Source organism: Pogona vitticeps, chromosome 3, assembly GCF_051106095.1.
Source record: "Pogona vitticeps strain Pit_001003342236 chromosome 3, PviZW2.1, whole genome shotgun sequence".
Lineage (NCBI taxonomy): Eukaryota > Metazoa > Chordata > Lepidosauria > Squamata > Agamidae > Pogona > Pogona vitticeps.
Genome location: NC_135785.1, coordinates 263,723,107 through 263,730,620, shown reverse-complemented (window position 1 = coordinate 263,730,620; position 7,514 = coordinate 263,723,107). Strand labels below are relative to the sequence as shown.

At 41.0% G+C, this 7,514-nt stretch overlaps 2 long non-coding RNA genes across 2 annotated transcripts; both read left to right on the top strand.

The window, feature by feature from the left end:
• The first annotated feature begins 288 nt into the window (after positions 1-288).
• Positions 289-763, top strand: LOC144588107 (uncharacterized). Its single transcript, XR_013543452.1, has 2 exons — positions 289-382; positions 417-763. It is a non-coding gene; the product is annotated as an uncharacterized LOC144588107 (long non-coding RNA).
• A 2,292-nt stretch (positions 764-3,055) lies between these two features.
• Positions 3,056-5,444, top strand: LOC144588106 (uncharacterized). Its single transcript, XR_013543451.1, has 2 exons — positions 3,056-5,063; positions 5,098-5,444. It is a non-coding gene; the product is annotated as an uncharacterized LOC144588106 (long non-coding RNA).
• The last annotated feature ends 2,070 nt before the right edge of the window (positions 5,445-7,514 follow it).

The window sequence follows — 7,514 nt, the reverse complement described above, 5'->3', positions numbered from 1 at the left end:
CGGCCGTTCCCTTCATTGCTTAGGTTCATGCCCAGCCACCCCCCAGCACCTGCTTCAGGAAGGCTGACTATAAGCAGAAGCTTTGAGTCTTCTCGCTTCTCAGACTTGTGTTTGCAAGAGCTGAGCAGGGCAGTTCAGAACTGGACATTTTGGAAAGATGGCTCCTTCATGGTGTGGCCATGGGTTGGAGGCAGATTGACAGGTCTCAAAGTCAACCTAGGGAATTGTTCATTGCAATTCAGTGGATAAGTTGTTACAGGATCAGATTTAGTAAGCAACATGTAACAAAGGAGCACAGCTGAGTTAATTGAGGCAGCTGTGGGACAACCAATTTGATTGGAGAAACTAAGAATAAAGCTAGCCAAGCTTACAGAGACAAACTGTTGGGTAGTTTGGGTAGTTGGGCTGTTGGATAGTTTGGGTAGTTTGGGTAGTTGGGCTGTTGGATAGTTTGGGTGGTTGTACTGTTGTGTTGCTGGTGATCGTGTTGCTGAGAGCTGTATATTCTGCATCGTTGGATGAAGACTTGCCATATTGCAAGGAGAAGATCCTGGGAGAAGACTATCTCCGTGGTAAGAGGAGAAGACTTCGTGGATGCTGGACTATTTACATTGGTAACAATCTTTGGTTACTGAAAACTGTAATTTACCATTGCTAACTGAAGAACTACTGTGAATGACCAGGACTGTATAAAGACCAAGAGAAGCTGTATTTACCCCTGTATATATGGACTTTAATGTAAATAATATTTTCAACACCACAACAGTGTCTGTTTGGTTTAATCTCTGGGCAGTTCACTTCACCATTACGCCCCTGGCGTAGTCTGGTAACGCAGCACCTCTGTCAATTGGTTATGGGCCCAGACAGCGCACCAGACTGCATCCAGGTATAAATTTAAGAAGTTATTGAAGAAACTGCTGAACATAGAGAGCCAAGTAGTGTGGGCTACAGTCTGTGGTGAAAATGGCCAACGAAATGTCTATGGCTGGACTGTGCATAAAAAAGTTGAATGGGGAAAATTATGCAACTTGGCAGCAGAAGGTTCAGTTGTTATTGCAAAAGGAAGCATTATGGGACATTGTAGAAAATCCCCCAGCAGTTCTAGATGAAGAAAAAAGAGTACTAAATTTTAAAGCTCTGGCTATTATTGGGTTAACTCTAGAAGACCGTCTTCTTATCCACCTGAGAGGCCAAAACTCAGCAAAGAAGGCATGGGAGGATTTAAGGAGACTCTTCGTAAGAGATAACGTTGGAAGCCAGATTCAAATTGCCAGGAAACTTTTTCGAACTAGACTGAAAGCTGGAGGGTGTATGCTTCAACATTTAGAGGCAATGAAGTCAATGTTGATGGACTTACGGGAAAAGAACATCACATTTACAGAAATACAAGAAGCATTTATTATCCTGTCTTCATTAGATGAGTCATATGATCAGCTGGTGACCAATTTAGAAATTCTTCCTCAAGCAGAGCTAACAGTAATTAATATAACGAGCAAACTGTTGGAAGAGGAACAAAAGAGAAAAGATAACAAACAGCTCCGAGACTCCAAACTCACTAATCAACGTGATAAGCTGAAAGAAAGTGAGGAGGAGGGGGACACAGCTGCAAGCATTCATTCTGGAAAACGCTGTTTTTCCTGTGGCTCAAGAAAACATCTGATGAAAGACTGTAAATTTAAGAAAGGAAAAGAAAAACAAACCAGACGCAAGAGAGAAACACTAAGCCTGACTGAGGAAATTTATAACTCTGAACAGGGTGAAGAGTGGATTGTCGACTCAGGAGCAACTGCCAGCATGTGTAAGAGCAAACAGCTAATATTTAACTACCAACCTGTATCCAACCAACAAGTATGCTTAGCAAATGGTGTTAGTGCTAAGGTACTGGGAAAAGGTAAAGTGAAATTACCTTATATTGCTAGACCAATAGATGTTTTACATGTTCCAAATTTGAAGCATAATTTACTTTCTGTGAGTTCATTAGCAAAGAATGGGTTTGTTAGCACTTTCTATGAGAGTAAATGTATAATAACTAGCAAGAACAATGAAAAATTGAATTGCTATGCTAGAAATAATTTATATAGACTAAACTGTACTAAGGCTAACAATGTCTATGAGAACAAATGTATACACAAAGATTGTATTCATTTATGGCATCAAAGACTTGGACATGCAAACTACAAAACACTTAGAAAAACAATTGAAAACTCAGTAGGAGTTAATCTAAAACAATGTAATGAATATGTGAATTGTCAAGCATGCCAATTAGCCAAGAGTAAGAAAGCTCCTATAATGAAACATAGTGATGTACAAGCAAAAAATATATTAGATTTGGTGTCAATTGATGTAATTGGACCCAAAAGTGCATCATTAGGAGGAGCTAGATACATTCTCTCTATCCAAGACCAAAAGTCCAGGTTTGGATACTGTTATCTTATGAAAGATAAAAGTGCAGTACATGTAGAGTTTGAAAAATGGCTCAAATTTGTAGAGCGTAAAACAGGGAAAAAGGTTAAGGTGGTACAAACTGACAATGGAACAGAGTTTACAAATGCCAAATTTCAAGCAATATTAAAGAAAAATGGCATTACTCACAGGAGAGCCGCTCCCTATACACCTACTCAGAATGCCTTTATTGAAAGAAGGGGCCAAACTCTGCAGAACATGGCTGAGGCAATGATTAGGGGGAGTAATCTATCAGAGAAATATTGGGGTGAAGCTACACTTTGTGCGAATTTTTATATTAATATTCTTTGGCACAGTGGAATAAACAACATACCCTACACAGTTTGGACTGGGAGAAAACCAAATTTAAAATTTTTACACGTATTTGGATCTCCTGCATGGGTTCACATCCCAAAAGAAATAAGGAGAAAGGGAGAGAAGAAAGCCAGGTTGATGTATTTCCTTGGATATCAGCAAAATAGGAGAGCATTTAGGTTTGGGTTGCCAAATACCAACAAACTTGTAATAAGTAGCAGTGCTTCTTTTAATGAGCACAGTAACTGGGACAAAATATGCAAACCCCCAGAAACAATAATTAAATTGAATGAAAGTAGTGAAGATAGTGCAGATGAAAGTGACTCACAAACAGAGCAAGAAATTAAAGGAGAGGTAGAACCTGAGGAAATGCAAACTGACAAAGACATTCCATCCAACTCAGAAAGGAGGGAAACTCTCGAGGAGGACAGAGAATTACCTAGGAGGTCTAGCAGAGAGAGAAAAACTCCAGACAGGTACAAGCCTGAGACCTATTACTGTCTCAATGTGGCTGAACCAGAGACATATGATGACATATGTAATATGCCTGAGAAAGAACAAATAAAATGGAAAGAGGCAATGGAGAAGGAGTTAAATTCATTAAAACAACTGAAAGTTTATGAGGAGGTGAAACTGCCTGAAAAATCAAAAATAATTGGTTCCAGATGGGTATTTAAAAGGAAGGTGGATGCCGATGGTAATGTGAGGTATAGAGCAAGGTTAGTGGCAAAAGGATATGCACAAACTTCAAACGACTATGATCAAGTTTTTGCACCGGCTCTAAGACCAGAGACATTGAGATTTGCTTTAACCTATGCAGCCAAGCATAATCTCATGACCAGGCATGTTGATATAGAAACAGCCTATTTATATGCTGACCTGAAACACATAATTTATATGGAAATTCCACCAGGAATTGAAAGTGAAGGTAAATGCTGGATATTGAAAAAAAGTCTATATGGTCTCAGACAAAGTGGCCATGAATGGAACCAACATTTAACTAAAACTTTAAAAGATAATGGTTTTGTGCAAGGAAAGGCTGACCCTTGTTTATTCATAAATGAGAGAACACAAGCTATAATATTAGTATTTGTGGATGATCTAGCCATATTTACCAAAGGTAAGAAAGAGGCTGAAGAAATAATCCAAATGTTAAAGAAACACTACAAATTGAGAGATTTAGGAGAAATAAGTAACTACTTAGGAGTAGAAATAGAAAGAAGTAAGAAAGGATTTAAAATAGCCCAAAAGAGTAAAATATTAAAACTCCTAAAACAGTATAAGATGGAGGATTGTAAAGGTGCAGCAACTCCAATGAACATAGAGTTCGAGAAAGAAGATATTAGTGGCCCAGATTGTGATATTGATGTATATAGATCATTGGTAGGCAGCTTACTATATTTGAGCAGATGGTCAAGGCCAGACATCTCTATAGCTGTAAACCTGCTATCTAGGAACGTGAGCAAGCCGAATGAAAGGCACTGGCAATCAGCAAAAAGAGTACTTAGGTATTTAAAAGAGGCACAAAATAAAAGGCTAAATTTAGAACCAGTGGGAGAACTGTCTATCACTGCTTATGCCGATGCAAATTATGGTAGTGATTTAACAACCAGACGATCAACATCAGGCATGACTGTGCATTTGGGAGGAAGTTTGATAAGCTGGAAGACAGCTAGACAGAAATTTATATCGTTGTCTTCTGCCGAATCTGAGTATGCAGCATTATCTGAATTGTGTACAGATCTAGTATTCTATAAACAATTGGCACAAGATCTGGGTGTGAATATAAAATCACAAATAAAGGTTTTTGAAGATAATCAAGCTGCCATACAAATGGCAAACTCACCAAATGTAAAAAGCAGATCTAAACACACAGATATCAGGTACCAAAATGTAAAGCAAAGTATAGAAAATGGTTTAATTGAACTGGTATACTGTGGAACAGAAAATAACAAAGCTGATTGTTTAACAAAAGTATTGGGGCCAACTAAACATAACAAAGCATGTGAAATGTTGGGAATGATATAAAGTATGTATGTGAATGTAAAAAAGAACTCTGTATATGTTCAAGGCAATGTACAATGTATGTAACAGAATTGCTATAAACAATTGGAGGAGATTGACAGGTCTCAAAGTCAACCTAGGGAATTGTTCATTGCAATTCAGTGGATAAGTTGTTACAGGATCAGATTTAGTAAGCAACATGTAACAAAGGAGCACAGCTGAGTTAATTGAGGCAGCTGTGGGACAACCAATTTGATTGGAGAAACTAAGAATAAAGCTAGCCAAGCTTACAGAGACAAACTGTTGGGTAGTTTGGGTAGTTGGGCTGTTGGATAGTTTGGGTAGTTTGGGTAGTTGGGCTGTTGGATAGTTTGGGTGGTTGTACTGTTGTGTTGCTGGTGATCGTGTTGCTGAGAGCTGTATATTCTGCATCGTTGGATGAAGACTTGCCATATTGCAAGGAGAAGATCCTGGGAGAAGACTATCTCCGTGGTAAGAGGAGAAGACTTCGTGGATGCTGGACTATTTACATTGGTAACAATCTTTGGTTACTGAAAACTGTAATTTACCATTGCTAACTGAAGAACTACTGTGAATGACCAGGACTGTATAAAGACCAAGAGAAGCTGTATTTACCCCTGTATATATGGACTTTAATGTAAATAATATTTTCAACACCACAACAGTGTCTGTTTGGTTTAATCTCTGGGCAGTTCACTTCACCATTACGCCCCTGGCGTAGTGTGGTAATGCAGCACCTCTGTCACAGATTGACCGCACGTAGGTTGCCTCATCTCTAAACATCAAGGCGTCAACATCTCTGCTGTTGTTGTTTAATCGTTAACTCATGTCCGACTCTTCGTGACCCCACCGACCAGAGCACGCCAGGCCCTCCTGTCTTCCACTGCCTCCCGGAGTTTGGACAAAGTCATGTTGGTCCCTTCAATGACCCTGTCCAACCATTTCGTCCTCTGTCATCCCCTTCTCCTTTTGCCTTCACACTTTCCCAACTTCAGGGTCTTTTCCAGGGAGTCTTCTCTTCTCATGAGGTGGCCAAAGTATTGGAGCCTCAGCTTCAGGATCTGTCCTTCCAGTGAGCACTCAGGGTTGATTTCCTTCAGAACGGATAGGTTTGTTCTCCTTGCAGTCCAGGGGACTCTCAAGAGCCTCCTCCAGCACCACAATTCAAAAGCATCCATTCTTTTGCAGCCAGCTTTCTTTATGGTCCTGCTCTAAACATCTCTAAACATCAAGGTGTCAAGGACCCCAGCAGAAATCTCCCATCTTTCCAGAGAAGTCTGAAGTTCTGTTCCCAGCTGGGACAGACTGTCTCAAATAGGAAGGGGAGGGCTGATCTGAAGTCCTAGAAGCGTTCCATAATGCTGACCCAGCCACGTTGGAAGGATATGTCTTTTGATAATCGGCAAAATGTTTGCTCTGGGCAATGAATGTGCTGAGAACACCTGCCAGGAACTTGCAAAAAAAGTCCATTGGAGTGAAAAATCTGCTTTAAGCCGGGGCTGGGAGAGGGGAGAGAGACTTCCCATGCAAAAGGGGAAAGGTGCCGTTTTTCTGCTGGACTCCCTCCCTCTCCCCTCCGGGTGTCTTAAAGCCTCTCTTAAAGCCTCCGAACGCAATGCTGAGGAAGGGAATTCGGGCTGCCGAACCCATCCATGCAAAATTCTGACAATAACCCCATCAAATTTTAATACCTGGCATTTAGTGTCAAGATTTGACTTCTGCACAGGTTCTATATTTAGCTTCTAGCTCCTGATTTCTAGCAGGATCCCGCAAAAGGTTTTCAATGTCTATGTTTTCCTACTGCTATAAAGAGATCAAGAAAGGAGGGGGAAACTGAGGCAGCCGGAAAGGCTGGCCCTAGAAACTGCTACCATCTGCTCAGGAACAGCGTTCAAAGCAGGATTAAAGATATGAAAAGAGCAGGGAGGGAGTTCTTGCCTTTATGAAAGATAAACACAAGACCTCAAGGGTCCCTCTTTAAGTCGGGGGGCAAAGTTCCGCTCTCATGGTGCTCCCCTTTTTTAATCTTAAAAAAATGAAAGCAAAACAGACAAACCTGTCAGAACATCTTTCCCCAGAGCAATCTGCGGGCTCCATCAGGTCCTCCCAGGCCAGGCTCCTCTGAGTAGCCACCCCAAAGGAAGCCAGGAAATCATCCACCAGAAAGAGGGCCTTCTCTGAGGTGGCACCACCAACACTTGGGAGCCAGCTTCAGACGGAGCTGTGCCTGGTTCCGCCCCGGCCCCCACATTTGAAAGACTTTTGAACACACTGCTTTATGGGGGGGGGGGTATTTGGCAACCCTGCCTAATGTGTTTTTTCCCAATTTGTTCTGTTTGTTTATATGCCTCACGCTCCACTTCTTATTTTTATAAGTACATGCCTCTTGCACTTTGCACTAAATGAGGTGGAAAACGAAGGAAGGAAGGAGCTGATGATGGATAGAAGGAAGGAAGGAAGGAAGGAAGGAAGGAAGGAAGGAAGGAAGGAAGGAAGGAAGGAAGGAAGGAAGGAAGGAAGGAAGGAAGGAAGGAAGGAAGGAAGGAAGGAAGGAAGGAAGGAAGGAAGGAAGAGAAAGAAAGAAAGAAAGAAAGAAAGAAAGAAAGAAAGAAAGAAAGAAAGAATCACAACATGACTTTTTAAAAACTCTGCAGCCCCCCTCCCCTGTCCTTTTTTAGTTTATGGTATTATGATTTGTGATTTCCTTTTATTGTTCCAGCTGGTTTAGTATT